Source organism: Cydia pomonella, chromosome 20 (assembly GCF_033807575.1).
Source record: "Cydia pomonella isolate Wapato2018A chromosome 20, ilCydPomo1, whole genome shotgun sequence".
In the NCBI taxonomy this organism is placed as follows: Eukaryota; Metazoa; Arthropoda; class Insecta; order Lepidoptera; family Tortricidae; genus Cydia; species Cydia pomonella.
In genome coordinates, this window is record NC_084722.1 from 7,711,342 (window position 1) to 7,731,838 (window position 20,497).

General features: G+C 37.0%; 1 long non-coding RNA gene across 1 annotated transcript; it reads left to right on the forward strand.

Moving 5' to 3' along the window:
- The first annotated feature begins 1,026 nt into the window (after nt 1–1,026).
- Nucleotides 1,027–18,963, forward strand: LOC133529412 (uncharacterized). The gene is made up of 3 exons (XR_009801130.1): nt 1,027–1,263; nt 12,130–12,216; nt 14,348–18,963. It is a non-coding gene; the product is annotated as an uncharacterized LOC133529412 (long non-coding RNA).
- The last annotated feature ends 1,534 nt before the right edge of the window (nt 18,964–20,497 follow it).

Genomic DNA, 20,497 nt, shown 5'->3' on the forward strand with positions numbered 1-20,497 from the left:
AGACAACGATATATATAATATATAAATATTTTATAAATACTTAAATAATGCCCTCGCCAGGATTTGAACCCGGGACCATCAGCTTCGTAGGCAGGGTCACTACCCACTAGGCCAAACTGGTCGTCAAAATACATACGTGTATAGTATAGATAAATACAGTCTTATATACCTACTTACATAGAAATCACCCATGAATCAGGAACAAATGTCAGTGTCCATCAGACAAATAAATGCCCTTACCGGGATTCCATCGGCTTCATAGGCAGTCACTACAGTAGACCAGACCGTTCGTAAAAAAAAATCGACGATACGATAATTTTTCGGATTCGCAAAGCCAATGTAGCTTTGCGAATCCTGAGTAGGGTACGTAAGCAGGATTAATTGTTTTGTAAATAGCAACATAGTACGTGACATAAGACCTAATATTAATGTTAATTTTAGCACATTGGTATTATTTGCCACTAACATTAACGCAAAAGTGCTAATTTTGCATATAAGTGAACTCTGTACCAGGAAATTAAAACATAATATAGATCGTGTCAATTCACGAAGACGCATGCCTATACTCGTAAAGGTTAGATGTGAGAAATCTGCGCGTCATCATGAATGACACGAATTATATATATATATATTCCTTCTTCCTCGGGTTGTCCCGGCATTTTGCCACGGCTCATGGGAGCCTGGGGTCCGCTTGGCAACTAATCCCGAGAATTGACGTAGGCACTAGTTTTTACAAACGCGACTGCCATCTGACCTTTCAACTCGGAGGGTAAACTAGGCCTTATTGGGATTAGTCCGGTTTCCTCACGATGTTTTCCTTCACCGAAAAGCGACTGGTGAATATCAAATGATATTTCGTACAAAAGTTCCGAAAAACTCATTGGTATGAGCCGGGGTTTGAACCCGCGACCTCCGTATTGCAAGTCGCACTCTCTTACCGCTAGGCCACCAGCGCTTCTATATATATATATATATATGTAACGCGCCTTTGTTACGCATATCGAGGACATATTTTAGGCTAGTTCGGTAACGTTCGACTCGCCGGCACTCAGTAACCGTATAGGGACCACACAAAAAATCGCAAATTATTTTTTCACTTGTTCATTTCGAATCTTATTTCAATTACCATAGGAGTTGTAATTAAATAACCGTTTAAAGTGACCAGGCCCTTTTTTTGCAGGTAGTGGCACGCGCCGTTTTAGTTAACAATGGACAAAGGATAAGCCGTTGGGGGCCAGCTACAAATCTAACAACTATACCTATGTATGCATTCCTATTTACATGGTTATAGATAGTCACGTATGGTATAGTAAAATAAGCATCACAGTATTTTAAGCAACACAATTAACACTGTCGGATCTGCAATTAGATCATTTGCAGATTTTTCTTTATTTTCCGAGAAACCAACATGATAAATTTGGATTTAAGAACATACTTAATCGTATTATTGCCGATTAAGAATGCCGGTGACAGTACCGGCATTATTGATGGGACACAAAACAAATGCCAAGCGTCGTATACAACACAACGTCTTTCGGACTTTAATTGTTGAGCCCTTTAGGGTTTACTTTACATTGGACAATTCATCCATTCAAAATTCATTCATTCATTTACGTAAGCATTTACTAAAACAAGAGCTCAAATAATATTCATCAATATTATATTTATAGTATAATATGTATGTATGTCTTATATTTATTAGTACATTATGATACAAGTGTGGTAAGTTGGTCATTACACACGAGGCGATATTGTGCGTGCGAGCTGCAAGCGAGCGCGCAATAAGAAAGCCGATGTGGGTAATGACCAATGCACACGCGTTTCATACGACGTTTTTCAACACACTTGCGAGGAAAAAACAAAACTTATAAATTAGATTGTTTTTTGTCAAAACAGTAAAAGTATGGTATGGTTGACTGGTAGAGAATGCCATTTGGCATTAAGTCCTCCATTTGTACATTGTTGTATATATTTTGGGCAATAAAGATTAAATACATAAATTCACAACGTTAGTATTATTGACAACTATTCAACAGTTAAAATCTGTGACCGTAAAACCGAACTTATTTGTGTAGATATATACCTACTAATACGTCCCGATAAAAATATTGCATGTGGCACTTCCTGCAAATTTTGACTACACTATTCGGAAAAAAAGTACCTTATATCTGATTTTTTTGTGATTTTCTAACTCAAGCTTGCAATGACAAATGTCATTAACGCCAAATTTCTATGAAAATACATATGACGTTTATAATGACTTTCCCTCACTTTGTTCTGTTTAAGTTGGTGCAATGTAGATTCTCACAGATCCTGCTGTTGTGGGCTCTTTCAACTCAGAATCACTAGCATATACAATCCTGACGCTAAAAAAGATGTCCTAAATTTTTTTATAAAAAAAATTGTTTCCACTACGTGGCGCATAAATGAATAAAATTCACACTAAAACGTGACGTAATGGAACGAACATTTTGAGACATATTGTTCTAATAGTAGAATAGATAATGCTTTCGATTCTGAGTAGAATGAGCCCAAGAATATCCACATTTGTAAGAATTCAATATAAATTTTAGAAAACGCCCCTTTACGCTTCTAGATCGCTTGGTACCTGGCCGCATGTTGTGAAGTATATAGAAGAACCCTTATTACCGCCTTCTATGAACTGCAACGCAAAAAGGCTGCTTGAACTTCCGAATAAATTTTATACCACCTTAATTTCGCATGATCTTATCTTCCTCCATTACGCTAAACCAAATGCAACTTTAACGCGTTTGAGTAAAGTTTACTTTTCAAAGATACAATCTAATCGATACGCTGTTGTGTAAGTAACGAGTCTATATTTAAGGCGCCGTCTAATAAGGTGAAAGTTTAAGAGGTAATTAAAATTTCCCGTGCAACTCGTTATCGTTGTAGATGACTCGTTAATTACTTTCTTGGAATTTTGGAAATTTCCAGGCAAGATGTCAACGGTATCGATTTATTGCGAGTAAAATTCTGCGGAAATTATTTTATAGCTAGCTTTCCCCGTAACTTCACCTTTGGGAGGATTCGGTCCCTGCTATTTCCCCCCTGTTCAACCAGCGACTTTGCCTGCGTGGTTTGATGATGATCTTCTTTCTTATGCCTGGCTCCTTCCCATTTACTTGGGGTCAGGCCTTCTTATCATGCGTCGCCAGGCCGATCGATCCTGGGTCGTCTCTGGTCTTAAGTTTCCATCCTTCATATTTTTTCGTACAACTGCCACCCAGGTTGCATGTGGTCTATCCGGTCCTCGAGCTGCAACAGCCATATCCAGGACTTTTTTAGTCATGTGTTTTGATGGTCGTCTCATCACATGGCCAAACCACCTTAATAACGATGATGATGATTAATAAAAACTAAACTCCTTCCTTGAGCCTGAAACTATCTCCATACCAAATTTCATCTTAATCGGTTCATAATTTTAAGAGTGAAGAGGTAACAAACAGACTGACAGGCAGTACCTCGGACCCGGGTACTTGAGGTATGTCCTTAAACTACGTCCAAAAGAGAGGAATGGGCACTGTGAATGTCATCTCGCTTTCTGTGGTAGGGCGCAGCACAGCGGATGTCATTCCAGATTTATAGAGCCCAACTGGGGAAGTACCTCCATCTTACAGAAACCCGCAGCCAAATAACACTAGACTCTACTCATAGTGTTATGTTCCTGCCGGTGAGTAAGGTTGCCAGAGCTCAACGAGGGTGCTGTAACCGTCCTTTATGGTTTACGGTTCAATTTGTAATGGTATTCAATATTTTCAATTCTAATTAACGTTCGGCCAACACTGGCTCACACGGTATAAGTTCCTTAAACACTTGATCACCCACTATCGGCCCCAAGAATCACCGTATCAAAAGAAACAGTTACTATTCACCGAACCATGTCTTTTCGGACGTAACAAGGGTCCCAAAGTATGGCAGATAAAGGCCTGTCCGTCCTAACAACCCTATAAAGGGACGTAATTTGGAATGGCTGGGCTAGTCGGCTTTATAACTAATAAGATGTAAGGTCACCTGCTTGGATGTTAAATTGTAAGAAACGTTTTAGTTAGAGTACATTCCAATTTCCACTTCCTTTTCTTCTATTATTACACTGGCTGTCAATCGCATTAGTGTGATAGTGAATCTGGAGTACACTAAAACATGTACAATGTTTATCTATGCAGACAAACAACCTATTCAAATCTAAAATCGTAGCGTTAAAGTCAAGCGCTTAAACATTTTTATTAGCAATATTTTTGCTATGCATTCATTGTATTGCCAAACTTTACACATCAGGCGCTACGTTAAAATAAGGTGTCTAATACCAACGTACTCCGTGTTGTCTTTGTTCTAACCAGCAATAAGTAATTTGCAATTAAAACAGAGTTAATATTTAAAATATCTCGAGGCGTGACGTCACAACTGAAGTCACAATCCAACAAATTGTTGATTGTTAAGCAAAACAAATGCCGGAGGACGGAACTGCTACCAAATTAATGATACTGCTTATTACTGCTTTAATAAGACAGACGGCCCAGAAAACCACCATTTGTTGAAAATTTCCTTCATTATTTCGCCCGTTGGGAATTAGGTGGTTTCTAAATTTATTTGCTTTCCAATTTCAAGGGATAGGTATAATGGCAAATTGAATTGAAAAATGAAGAGGGTAAGTACAAAAAAAAAACTTATAATTATTATAATCACAACTATGTGAACCTACTTACATAATACAATAGGTACATTGGTTAAACTTAGGTAGTTATCCAGATATTATGTCGCAAATTAACCAAGACTAGGACGCCACGACGTTCGATCTACATATTGATGTCAAGTGTCTTTTGTGTATTCAATTTTTGTTTAAATTCTTCGGGATCAAATCATCAGATACTGACCTGATGTCATTTGGGACCAAAACTTAAAGAAATCGGTCCGAGAGAGCGAGATATTCTGTTTGTCTGCCTACTTGCAACTTAAAGTACTTGAAGTGCCTAAAATATTTGCGATCCAATCATCACATCTTTCTTGAAGTAGGGTAAAAATGTCATAGCACCCGTATAACCCCAGATATACATATGTGGTGTCTGAATAAATGACTTCTATTCTATTTTATTCAAAAGGGAAGCCATCACGTCAAACGTTACCACTTTTGAGCTACAACGCTTGTTGGCAGTTACTATAAAAAGCTCGTATCTTTTGATGTCATGTCATGTGCAGTCGTAATGTTTGCAGTACATTGCTGCTCGGTAAATTTTCAAAACTAAGTGTTAGTAGTTAAAATAATTATACGTAACTTAAAAAAACTAAGGAGTTTAGGAGGAAGCATAATTAAGGAATTAATGATTACACGAATAAAGTATATATCGGATTTCATTATCGCCCGTGTTGGGTTTACATACATACAGCAGCCGGAACGGAGGGCGCGGGCATGTTGTAGATAAGTTTGAGTCCTAATTAGCCTACATTGACACTATACACCAACAATACCAAGTGTTAACCCGTTGAATGCTACACCGCAGTGATTAGCGACGCGTCGCGTCACGTCGTCCCACAGATCTCTCGTCTATATGGAGCATTTCTCGCGCTTGCCACAAATAGATGCTTCTACGAGTATATTATATAGCCTGTCCGATTTCTAAGATCAAGTTCGCCATCCATTTATTATGGTGTACATGATCTTAGAAAAACGGACAGACTATACAAATACCTAAGGTTTGCAATCTGGATCCGAAATGTATGAAATCATCCGGATCTGGATCCGGATCCACGGATCTTCCCATACATTTTAGATCCGTCGTGCAAACCCTACAAATGCCGTAAGAAGATTCTAATGAATATTATAGTGTTCTGTTCCTTATAAAATCCGAGCACTGATTTAGACTTCCCCGATTTTCACTTATTTAATTACTATTTATTTGAACGGTACTTAATCACGTATACTCCGAGACCACGTTGGGGACAATGTTGTCTTCGAAACGTCGGAGGTGATTTTAAAGCTTAAGTATACGTGATTATGTTCCGTTAAATTAAAAAATGGAGTTGTCTAAGTTAGTCTCAAAGATGTATAGGGTAGTACTTAACTATTTTTCTGTTCGAGGCAGTAGGAAAAAGGCAACTTCGTTTTGCGCAACGTGACACTTAACACTTGGGAACAGAAAACGCTATCACCAAAGCCACCGAATTCGTATTAAAAAAAAAACAGGGACTCGGGACTCGGGTTAACTTGATTTACCCAATACACAACAATGATATATTCAGCAGGCTGTTTATTCTTATGGCCCATCTTTTTAAACGCTTCATAATGCGAGGTCTTAAGGAGGTAGTCTAGCGTGTCGCGCCTAATAAGTACAGTGGTGTAACTTCGCCTAACTTCGCGCGGTTTGCGGTTTTTCCTGTTAAATTCTGGATTCAATTAATTCCAGCCAGTCTCACACTGAAGACAAGTGTCTGAAAATGCGAAGATTAGTTTAAACTTTATTAATATTTTATAGGTGTCTGGACTATTGTTGTCTTTGTTATTTTATAGGATTGAAACAGTGTTATTTAAACTGGGACGGGGCTGCTAAACAGTGTTGGCCGAAAGTTAATTGCAATTGACCATTAACCATTACAAATTGAACCGTAATGTAACGGACGGTTACAGTTTACGGTTCAATTTGTAATGGTTAATTGTCAATTGCATGAACGATTCGGCCAACACTGCTAGTAGGGTGGGTGAGTATAGAGGATTTTACCTGCGGGTTTTCTTTTGTGTGCAAAAGAGTAATTCTCCGCAACCATTACATTAATAGCATCACTTATTTTTTTGAATCTACACGGTCCTTATCTTATGGGTTACACAGTCAGCATCCAAAGTAGCGGATGAAACAACGCGCCAAAAGTATCTGATATTCCGGATCAATTTTCCAAATATAGATAAATTTCTAAAATTCACGTTCAAAAGTATATCTTTTACAGTCTTAGTTATTCTATATTAATTAAAGATCACTTTTTGTCAAGCCGTTACAAAATGGTAGATACTTATGAAGCGTTATTTGATCCGCTACTTTTGATGCTGACTGTACACATTTTATTATACCTTTGCTTAACTCGTCCGAATCTTTCCTTTAGACATCGCAAAGTTAAGGGAATCTGAACCTATTTTTTTCAGTCTATAAGAATCAAATAACATAAACGGGATAAGTATTTATTATGTACAATAGTCGTTTACTTTTATTGTGTCTACAGAAGTGACCTTTTTCTGAAATGTATTTGACCCTTATTAATAATCAGGCTAAAATGTAAAACTCTTTATCCGACTGTTTAACGACAAAAACTAACAGACCAATTTAAACATACAGTGACATCAAAATGATATCTAAATTATGTCATTTAGTTATCGTGCATTTTGCTCGTACTTATCCATACATGTATTGGCGTGAACGAGACCCACGATAGCTAAATTCTGTAAGTATTTATGCTAAAGTCTGTCAAACCATTTCTATACCTGATTTAAAAAAAACGCTTACAATAAATTATATTCTCACTGCGTGCCTCTACAATTGAGCTATTAGTGAGAATTGATTTAATCATGTACCTAACTCAATTATTTAGTAGTTAGTGGACGCCTGATTTACAATTAATTGATCGAGCATTAATATTGTCAATTAACACAAATTAGTAACATTAACTGTACATTAAAGCTCTCCCTTCGGCAAGAACTACTACCATTGATTAAATTTCGTACCTTCTCCTTATGCAATAAAGTACACTATCGAATAACATTCTAATGGACATAATAATTATGTTTTATAGCTAAATAAGTAAGGGCCTATGCCGGCATCGCTTCTCGTACAGCGAGGGCCCAAATAACCCGGTCAAAATTAACTAATGTTTTCTTTAGTTAATTTAAAAATAACTAAGGTTTTTACTTATAAAGTATATGTAAAAAACCTCAGTGTTCGAGATATTACTTAATTCTAAAATTTTGGAAAAAAATGCTAAGTTTAGACCTACAATGATATAATATTTGTTACTCATTATGTCATTAAAAAAAAACTACGTCGGTGGCAAATAAGCAAACGGCCCGCCTGATGGTAAACGGTTGCCGACCCTAACACCCCGCACCCTCGCTGAGCTCTGGCAACCTTACTCACCGAGAGGAGCTCTGCGGTTTTTTGTAAGGTGGAGGTACTTCCCCAGTTCAACTCTCCTCTAGATCTGGATTGACATTCGCTGTGCTGTGCCCTACCACACTAAGCGAGATGACATTCACATGCCCATGCCTCACGCCCGCGCTCACATTGTAAGTATTTTTATTGGTATTACCATGCAAATGCTAAGTCATTGACAGTAGAGAAAGTGGCAATTCCCTTGAAAACCATACAACTGCCTCCCCTATCGCCTCTGCCGCTTGAATAACCCGGAGATAACAGTGATAAAATAAATGTTGGGACTCCCGCAATATAAGGAGTAGGTAGGTACAATTTTCAATAGTTTCAGTTTTTTTGTATTCTATAATTGACTGAGCGAGCGCAAAGCGACCGAAGCGTTTCCGTTTCAGCTTGACTGAAAATGCTTTCCGAAACGTTAATGCAATTGACCTTTAACCATTACAAATTGAACCGTCAATTGTAACCGTCCGTTACGGTTTACGGTTCAATTTGTAATAGTTATTGGTCAATTGCAATTAACGTTCGACCAACACTGTTCCTATCTATATCCTGTTGCTCTTTTTTACAGGTCGCAATTATAAATGTTATATATATGTCTAGTTTTTATAGTCCGGCTACTTTTCCTAAATAATAAATAGAGCACAAAAGTGGGGAAAAGAGTGGGAAATACCAACCAACAAAATGCTTTACCTTTTATTTATTTTATTACCTAAGTACCTGCCTACCATAATAGCTATGATACTATATAATAACTTACTTCAGGTTAGGATTAGGGCTGAACTTTGAGCTACCAAGTTTTACCTAAGTTTAAGCGTGAAGCACACAAATCAAATTTTAATTGTAATATTAGTAGGGATTTTTATAGATTTTGTTAGTTTTTTTTCAAAATGCTGCATTATACTGCATGATAAGAGAGAGCTATCAATCTTTAGCTAATTTATTAAATATGGCCAATTAATTGCTACACCTACTGTAACAGCTATATCCCGAATTAATGGAAATTGTTGCTCGTACGTTTTGATTACCGACTGTCTCTTCGAGCCATTATGCAAATTTCAATGGAAACTAATGATGCTGTACATTATACGGAATCAGAAGCACTAGTTGCTAACCAGGGATGCAATTTGAGAATAAGTATCAAATTAAACGGATGTTACGTCTCATATTGAAATTTGCTGTATTCATTGAGTAATTCGAAGAATAACCGAACTTAAGTAATGAAGAAATACATTTTAATCAATCAGAGATGCCAGAGCACTGAAAGCTAGAAATACGACCCAGAACTAAAAAATGTTCGATAAAAAAAGTATAATTTCTTTTTTTGGCCCAAAAACAATATTAACAGCATACTTTAGTCATTTAGAAACGGGTGATTCCATTTTAACTGATAAATCCATGAAAACTACATGTATGCAAAATAGTAATGTACAAAAATACCAAAACAAAAACTTACAAAATCTTACAGGTACATATCGTAATTTTTTGGTCTGTCGCTATTATTTTTACTCCATTTTAGCATATTTTTGAACCGTCCATACGAAAAGTACATAAAATCGTAAACCTACAGTTTGGCCAAAAAGTACGATTTTAGTACGGTTTCGGGCGAAGTTCGTTTAAAATCTTAGTAAAAAGTACAATCTAATATCATGTGATCAGATCAATATCCTAAAACTAATCTTGTTTTTAATATATCCGCCCGGTGTAACACATCCCAAGTCTGTACCTGAGAGCCAGAGGGACCCAAGTCCAACTTATAACCGATGGCTGATCGGTGATCACGTGGTGCTTTCCATAGAAAACGAAGCGTCGGAAGCTCCGGCCCGGACCCGGCCCGGTCTATCGTCAGTCATCCTTAAGTTAAACGAGGAAAATCAACATAACCCGTTGTCTGATTATTACAGTATTTCATAAATTCTATTAGTTATGCAATCAACATATTTTTCAATCCTACAATTCCACGCTTTCACACAGTATACAAACACGCCTAAACAAACAGGAATGTAACAAAACTTTCAGATTTGCGATCAAAATATTCAACGAAAAACTCTTGCGTTGCCTTAAAAATTGTAAATAAGACGGTATCGCGATCGCTGGTAATATCGCTGAGGGTTGGCATCGACAATTTCGCCTCATGAATTTTAAAAGGGAATTTTCGTTAGTTGTCAGCTCACCTGTTGGTGAGGTCAAGTGCCTCGCGAGAATTCTGATTTCAGTTTGGCCTGGTTGTATTTGTATACTATGGATAAACTAAACCATTTTACAGCGATCATCAAATATACAGAAATTCACATTCAAGTTTTAAATTTACCTCCGACGTTTAGAGGACGGCGTTGTCCCCGGGGTCTCGGAGAAGACTGGCTGAAGTTGACATCAGCATCTTCTAGCCGCGTGAGTATTTCGAACTACCCGCACTTGGTCTTGTTTATCAACTTGAACGTTTTGCGCACTAGGGATGTTTGCTACTTAATACGCGTTTTAGTCCCGTTTCTACATATAATTTAATAATAAATAGAATGACTGATTTATAGTTAGCAACATGGATCTAGGGTTATCAAGAAGTATTTACTTACAGTATTACTTGAAGTTTAACGAACGATGGGGGAAGTTACTAAAGAAAAAGCTTTCCCTAAGGTTTTTACAGAGATAATTATAAAAAAAAAAACTACAAAACACATTCGAAAGTTTCTAGCTCATTAAGAAACTCATTTCATTTGCAATGCAGATACTTCTTGTGTTGCTACATGCACAAGTTCGTACTTATCTTTATAAAGAAATATTTTTACTAACGTTTATCAAGTAATTTTTTTAAATGTTTAAACAGGTTAAAAAAGGTGTCTTTTAAAGCTCTTATTTTAAATAAAAATGCTAATATTTCCTGACCCTACCGTAAAATACCGTAAAATCTGCTTCAGCGGTCAAGAACACAAACAAGCAACAGCACACACAACACAACACAAGACACAACACTACAGCAAGAGTTTCGCCTACACATATACAAACAAACAAAAAATATTGTCCCGACAGCTGAAGGGGGCTCCGACATTTCTGAAACTATCGGAAGTATATATCCGATATCGGATGTCGGGTGGCCCCTAAGGGGAAAACAGATGTTGGATAGTGCCCTGTGGCATGAAGTCAGCGTTTTTTGGAATAACAAATTTCCTAAATGAATAAATAAATACAGAAAAAAAACATACCTATGTGATCCATTTTACTTCTTTCCGATATCCAATATCGGATCAGAACAATGTGCTCTTAGGTCTTTAAATATTTTATTTTTTTATATTTACAAATAAATATTATACAATCTTAGACCGAGCTAGCCCCTAACTAAGCAAAGCTTGAACTATAGGTACTTGGCGACAATATACATATGTACATAGATAAATATATACTTTTATACATCAAAAACACCCATGACTCAGAAACAAATATTTTTTGTCTGTTCTTCACACAAATACGGGCGGGGTCTTACGGGGATTCGAACCCGGGATCATCGGCTTCATAGGCACAAGACCAGACCGGTCGTCTAAAAATCTGCTATTAAAGATTCCGTACATGCTAATTTAAGAACCCTAGTTATGATCTTTTTACTTGATATTCACAAAACAGTTGACAAACTAAAGTCGACCGTTTAAAAACTCATAGTTATCAGAAACTCGTTCACGTGTAACATTAGGTTACTGAGTAATTCACACAAAGCGCGCTCCGGAGACGCACTTAACTAGCCATTCAAAATTCCATTTCGCGCGAGCGAAAACCCTTAGTAAATTAATTTCCTATAAGCTTCATCCGCCATAGTGAAGTGTTGAACAGTAGGTATTAGAAACTTCCCGCTTCGCACAGCTATATTGTGGAATAACCTGTCGCCTGTGGTATTTCCGGACAGATACGACATTCAAATTTTCAAGAAAAGAGCGTGCTATATCCCACCTAAAATCCATCATCCCAAAAGTTGACTGAACCTCTATTGTTGCAGGTGTGTATGGCCGACGGTAATTGGTTACCATCAGGCGATTCATCTGCTGGTTTGCCTCATATAATAAATACGGAACCCTAGAAAAAGGTACGAATTATGATGGCCCTATTTCTCTGCCAGTAATGGCAGTATCCGTCTCTTTCAATTGCATGGTGTTAAAAAGTGACACCACTATAAAGTGAAAAAAGCCATCTTTAGTACGCCTGCAGGACGTCGCATGGAATTCAAATGATAATATTGATTTTATGGTAAAATAATTACTTTTGAGGGGTATAGAATCAAAGTCAGCTAAATCCATATCAAATCAAACTATAAGTTATGAATGCCATTGTAATCATCGATCAAATTCGAAGTACAATTCCAAAGTTATTCAGTATCAAGCTTAACGAATTACTAAAAAATCTACTTCAAAATATTGTATTAGTATCAAAGACAACTATATCCCGTATGGTTGGAAACGAAAACAGCTAAAATCGTGATCAGCCAATCACAGCGTCCTTTTTCTTAAAAATGGCGGTAACTTCAAAATGGCGACTTCTATAGTAAATAGCGTTTGCGTGTCGGCTGTTTTCGTTAAACTTTTATGGTAATTAAGCTGATTTGAAGTTAAAAAATCGTGATAAGTTAAAGTAAAAAATACAATGGAAGTGCCTGTGATGGAATCTTCGCAAGGGAAAGGGAGGAAACGCAAGAAAAATCCAGAAAATTGGAAGGCAAACAAAGCCAAAATTGATAGGTAAGTTTCAGACTAGTGATGTACTTACTATGAAATGATGGCTCATAATTTCGTTAAAAGTATGACGCGAAACGCTGCTTTCCGTTATAAATAAGAAGTCTGCGATAAAACTACTAATTAGTAAATATATAAGTTTCGTCTTTTTTTTTTACAGATACTCAGCAAAGTCGTTGCCTGAACCAATTACATGTAATCATGATAGTAAAACATACGCATGTAAAAAATTAAAAGTACGCGATTTGCTAAACTTTCATCGTTCGTTTTACGCAAAACCGTTAAAAAATAACCAAGATGCATTAATACTAAAATGTTGTAAGGTAAAAAAAAAGCCAACGAAAGCGACCTACTAAGAATACAAGAAAAAGTAGAGATTTTACTATAAAATATAATATATATGTAAAAAAAGAATTGATTCCAGTTTGCCAGAAACTATTTTTGAGCACGCTTGCTACTTTGGGTTTTTGTTACTTCCCTGACATTCTTCTTTACGCACATCACTAGTCATAGTATGTCATCACTTTATTATTGGGATCAAATACAGCTATATCCATTCGTCTTAGAAACAAAGTCAGCTAAATCCAAAAGTTGGTATCAAAAGCAGCTAAATGAAATAAATTAAATTCAATTAAAAAATAATCGTAACTTTGATCAGTTAGTGTGTAGTTCTTGGAGATATCATTCTTAGCAAGGTTTTTGGAGTTTTCTTCATACAGCGATCCAAAAATAAAAAATAAAAATAAAAGTTTTATTCCTTTTATGAAAAATTTACCAAAATGGATTTAGCTGACTTTGATTCTATACCCCTCTTTTATTTTGTGCTAATCTCAAAGATGTCCAAAGATTCAAAGTTGGAAAGGTTCAGTAGTTTTTAGTGGATATAGATTACTTAACTTTTGAGACCAATACTATAAAAAAATCTTTTAAATAAAATAAATCTTAAACCATCTAGGATTGGTCATAATTGCACTACTATTAAGTAAAGTGTACAACTACAGTGCTATTAGGAAAACGAAAATTTTTAATCTTTTAGACGCAGAAATAACAGGTTTAAAAATAATCATAAAGGGATGTGGATGGCAATAGAGAATTAGAGTATTTACAACGTGGTGAACTGAAAAATAGAATAAAAAAAATAAATAAAACAAATTTATCGTTGGATGCAAATGATAATACTTATTCTCTTAATAAAGAATGATCAAGATTATCTGACATAAATCAACTTTTGAAAGAGGAAATACAAAATTATATTGTAACCAATTATGACTACTGTAACTACTTTATAACATTGACTGTGTTAACATCGTTGTCGTCAAAATAACTTGGTATCGTGCAAGCGGAGCAGTTTAATTAAAAGTGTAAGACACTTCCCTGCTCCTGACTGATCTACGCTCGCAAGACGTGGCTCTTTAGAGGCAACTTAAACACGAGCACCCGAGAACGAAGAAGCATAACTAAAATAATAACTTTATGACTTTCTGACAGTTTCAGATGCTGACCCTAGAACAACCTGGTACCAAAAAAGCACGGAGAAAAAAGTTAGCTTATTGTACTCTATTCTGGGGCGGTCTTGTGGTTAATGTTCGTAATTAAAAGTAAATGTAAGTACCGTAAAACCACCCAACTATAGTCCAATACTGCAACTATGGTCCACAAGTTCAAAAGGAAATTAAGTATCTATGCCAATGTTCCTTGTGGTTTACTCTTAGTTTTACTTTCCATTTATAAACATACTTTGCCTTAGAACTACAAAAATATAGTAAAATACACACCTGAACGAGAAAAATTTAGTTTATTTGTGGACCATAGTTGGGAGCTTTGGACTATAGTTGGGTGGTTTTACGGTAGATTAAAAGTTGTAAGTACAGATTATTTCATAATTGATTGGCGCTAAAGTCAATAAAAATATTGACAGATAAAGAAATAGTCAAATAAGAACTTTGTGTATAAATAAATCTAATGTAGTTAGCTTTATTGATAAATTAGTAAAATTAAATCCACGACTACTTACAGAGATTTTCTGGATAGAAGTACGATTCTGGACCGAATTTTTATCTTCCTTTTACTAAGCTGTCCCATTACTCTTCTGCAGCCATACTAGTTCCAAGAAAATAAACTACTTTTATAACTTAAACAAAAATTTGATAAAGTGCCCTCCATCAGCGGCTGTTAGTGCTAAAGTTCTAACTTACGGACTTAAACCTCTTAGCGCCAGTCACTAATTAACGTACAAATCTTCGTATTAAGCTGAGTAACGCTGGCATTAAGTTTTCATAGCTAACTTTTGAATATGAGGAATTTTTATTTCCTTGAAGACAGCAAAAAGTTGAAGTTTCATGAACATGTTTCTCCACTGGCAATTCCATATAACATCGTGTGTTATCATCATATTAAATGGTCCCTGTCACGGAATGAAATATACCGTTATGTAAATGCCCGTATAAGACTGTGGCATACAAGTGAAGGCACCGCCTGGCTGATTTGAAATGGAAACGGAGATAGAAGCAAAGCCTATGCAACTCCAGCAACGATACGAGCACGTAAATCTTTATTAGTAAGTAATTATCTGGTCAGGTCATGGGAAAACAATCAGGTTCCTCTTCGTCAAAAACATAATTATCAGATGTTTGCACCCTAAAACTCAATAACAATTCTACATAAAATTATGACGCGTAAAGGATGATTCACGCTAGATACGGGCCGGGCTCGGGCCAAGGCGTCCGACATGTTCTTTTCTAAGATCGGATCACGTGGTGCTTTCCATAGAAAACGAAACGCCAGAAGCTCTGGCCCGGCCCGGGCCCGGTCTAGCCTGAGTCATCTTTAATGTCTTTCATTAACAGTTTTGAATGATTCACGATTAGTTTCACTAGACTTAAATCGACCGGGACAATGAACCGTGATTCAAGAACTCAATAAAACAATATAAAAGGTAATCACGGTTTATATCCCGGTCGATTTATGTATTTCACTGTTTTTTTTCCGGAGTAAGATCATGAGTCATTTTTGCCATGATTTCAGCCTGTATGCGTGGGATTCAGAAATACTGAAATGTTTTTTTTTTCATATAATGTATCTTACCATGAGCACGGAATAAAATTTTCATTCTAAAATTGGTAATTCGTAAAAAAAAACCGTATCACTGACCGAAAATATAATCGCCACAAAAAACTTATTCATTCCCCATGCACTCCGGCACACCCATAAATATTTCATGCTCCGTATCCTACACGGATCGCGATCTGAAGTCAAAGCTGATATTCAAAGTGTCGGCTCCGGAAATCCGCCGCTGATTTGTCAAAGACTTAGTCGTAGATAGTGCCACAACCCGCACAACACGCGGTGGATTTGTGGGATTTCTGTGTGTGGAGAAACCTCTCTATTAGAGTCGATAAGGAAGTTTAAAGGCACTGCGTGTTTTTAGGGTTCCGTACCAAAAAGGTACAAAAGGAACCCTTATGGTATGACTCTGTCCATCCGTCCGTCTGTCTGTCTGTCACAAAGCTAAATATCTCGAGAACCAAATTTTCAAATAAAATATAAATTTTTGAAATCGGTTCACAGGATAGAGAATTATTCATGCCGTTAGATGGCGCAGTACACAATAATACTTAGTATAGGTACATCTAAAGTCTTTCACATTTATAGTCGCGATAATTCAAAGATTGTACGGAACCCTCGGTGCGCGAGTAATACGAACTCGCACTTGATCGGATTTTTTTCACTGGTGGCAAAAAGGTCATATGCATTTTATCGTAGGTACATAGGCTTAACTCGTTAGCATTTTTCCTGCATACAGTATTGTCCACAGAAGAGACCTTTTTTTTAAATGTGTTTGACAGATTTTCTGATAGAAAAATGCGTCAAAATAACGCACATGAATTGATGATTAATGTTAGGTCACCTCAAATGTTTATTTTACCAACAGTAACATAAGTTTCAGTTATTATAATTATGTGGTACAGTTAAGATATAAATATCGACACGGACAAAGTACCAAAAATATGTATACACGACCTTATTACCTACATATTAAAGTACATATTTTTGGCGCTTGGTCCATGTCGATATTTAATACCTTGACTGTACCTAATAAATTGAGATATATAATATATACTTAATGTAATGTGTATGCCGCTGTAGCAATGGCAGCTAACAACACGGTGAATTTAAAATTTTCATTCACAACCCCCAGAGAATAATCTGTTTCCACTTAGCTTTCTTGTTACAGACCGAATATTCTCATTGTTTGCACGAGTCTTGTGTAATCGAGTCCATGTTCAATCCAGTTACACGTGACCTCTATTGACTACTAAAAGAAAAAGTGCTCCTATGCTGGTTCTTTCAAGCGATTATATTTCCCGTCCTGGGCTACCGATTGGAATGATACTAAGTCCCCATGGTATTTGGTTAACTTGGCTTTTGTGTGGACCAATGGCGTTGAGTGATCTCAATCTGGCGGGCTATTATGGGAGTTGCAGACTACAAAAGGACTAATCAAGTTGTGTTATGGCAATCAGCAGTCATTTTGGTAATTTTCTAAATCAAGTTAGTAATTGATTATTTCTAAATATTACAACGGGTCTAACGCGATAATATTACATAATTTTTACCTTATCCGACTTTTCAGCTGGGCTGCACCAGTTGTGGTCACGGATGACTAACCACAGCTACTGTCATTTGTCACCATGCCTGTCACGTTCTAACAAGTATATAAGCGCGAAAGTGACGGGCATAGTGACAGGCATCGATTGACAGGTGATAAAAATGGAACCATGCTGCCGCCGCTGTAGGGTTAAGATGGTCGGTTTTTTTATCACCTGTCATCATGCCAGTCACGTTCTAACAAGTATGTTTTGGAAGGTAGAGGCAAGGAACAGAATCTCCTTAGGCAGAACTATTGCAAAAGTATCCAGCTGTCAGCTATAATAAATAATAGTTCCAAATCTCTCCAGAGTAGCGCTAGAGTAGCTAAGAACCTAGGCGTTATTAACGGAGTGAAGTGCGCTGTCTAAAATCGATTTTTTTCTCAAGTATTCTAGGTATTGTAGCGCCACCTATTTATGGTTTTTTGTCGGACACTTTTTGGTATATGGAGATTCTGTTCCCTGCCTCTACCTTCCATAAAGTATAAGTAATAAATAAATATTTTTACAAATGCCATAGTTTAAAGTATTTTATTGTTAATTTCTGTCAATCGGTTACCAATCTCAGGCGGCGCTAAAAAGTACTAAAAACCCGAACCTTTTCTATAAAATGTCAAATGGCTTCTCTACACGATGGCCCAGTGCTGGACCAGCGAGATGGCCATGCAATGGTGATGGCTCCTCTACACGATGGCCCAGTGCTGGACCAGCGAGATGGCCATGCAATGGTGATGGCTCCTCTACACGATGGCCCAGTGCTGGACCAGCGAGATGACCATGCAATGGTGATGGCTCCTCTACACGATGGCCTAGTGCTGGACCAGCGAGATGGTCATGCGATGGTCGAGAGCACGCAGTAATATACATACATATACTTACCTAAATATAACTATGGATTTTTATTTTTAATGTCAAACAGTAGCACTAAACTTTCATTTGCATGGCGTAATGAAAACATAATTATTTATTATTTATTATAAACCTATACGGTGTCCCACTGCTGGGCAAAGACCTCCCCTCTCGATTTCCACTCATCTCGGTTTTGAACAATCTCCGACCAGTCGTTGAGATATGCGTCCAGGTCGTCCCGCCATCTCCGTCTGGGCCTATCTTCCTCGTCTGTCTTGCGGCACCCATACCGTGGTTATTTTGGTCCCGCGAACACATATAACACATAGCTCGCGCAAACTTATTACCCCTTGAATGTTGCGCGCTATGGGATCACATCCCTGGAATGCCATTATCTGGCACGTATTTAATCGCCCCAAGACGACCACTAACTTAGCCACTGGGCATACTTTGACGACCAGTTTGGTGAATAAGGGATCGGCCAAACTATTTCTTGTTAAAAGACGTTGATGTATCATTTACTTCGTGGAATATGCACGTCTACGCATACATATCATAACATGATACATAATATCTCATCGTACGCACATATCATATTATATTTTATGTCTCGGTATACATACGCGTACGTTATACGTTCAGAAAAGATTAATTGTTCCGTGGTTATGTCATTTACGCAAAGTAGCAACATTTTTTTAGAACTTTTGCAGATTGGTTTTCTCAAACTTGCAATGAAATTTTGACATGATTACGTATCCGGTGCGATCAGTGAAGATGATGGTGGTTGGGGATGTAAAGGAATTTCATACAGTCTTACACACCTAGGCCTGTAAACTAACCTTCTTTTGTTTTTAATCGTCAAATTGTAACACAATGTCTTGGCATTCAACCATCAAATTGTAGTGTTTTTAGCTTTGTAAACCTACGAATAAAACACATTGACTACAGTTTTTTTTTTCATTGCAAGTTTGAGAAAAACACCATACAAATCTCGACGAGAAACGGGGTTGCCGTGCCAGCCCTGTATCCTTATCCGTTCTCGCAACGCTCGGCCGTTTATATCTACTTGGGCTGCAACCCGTCGTTTCCCCGCCTCTATAGTACCTAATGTACTAATAAAAGCTTTCTGCTTCCAAACAAATATTCCAAACATTGTTTCCGCCTGATATTACTGCTTGGCGTCTCTAACTGAGCGTATTCGCTCAAATTCCAGAAGTGCTAAAAGATTTCCCGAACCCTCAAATCCCGATCGTACCTAATGAAATATTAAACTGAATTGCGAATTCCTGGTCGAGATTGGAACTATGCTAAGTTCTCACATTACGGCGATGTCGCAAGTTATTGCTAAAGTTTACTGTCTAACTTAGAGTGGATTCGTGGATGTTTCTTTGGAGGAATAATCGTTTTATACAATTGAATGATTTATCTTATACCTTTAAACGAGCAATACTTGTATATATATATATATATATATATATATTTCTGTGATCTCGGAAACGGCTCTAACGATTTCGCTGAAATTTGGTATATGGGGGTTTTTGGGGGTATACAATCTATCTAGATTAGTCTTATGTTTGAGAAAAAGCGTGTTTTCGAGTTTTCATGCGTTTTTTTTACGACGCAGAATATGGTCGCTAATTTCGTGTTGCCGGCCTCTGTCCGTCTGGTTCAGCGGGTTAAGACGCGGACTGCTAAACGAGTGTTACGGGTTCGAATCTCGCCCGGTGACTAACTTTTGTTTTTTTTTTATATGTTCAAGTTTATATATAATTTTTTAATTTTTATTGTTTTAGACAAGTTTAATTTAGTAAAAAATGTAGTTAAGATTATCACCTATACACCACCATATTACAATAAATAGTTATAACCGAGCAAAGCTCGGTCGCCCATAGCGTTTTAAGATTCGCTTTGCGGAAATGAAGTTTTTGGTATACAACGATCAAAACACAAAGACTACAAGTACAGTCAGCGTCAAATACTTTGTAGCAATCAAAGTGGCCAAATAGTTCGGTACACCATACTAAATATATGGTGTACCGAACTATTTGGCTACTTTCGTTGCTACAAAGTATTTGACGCTGACTGTACCTAGTGCTTGAAGAAGGAGGCATTAGCTAAAACCTTGCGGATATGTGAGTCG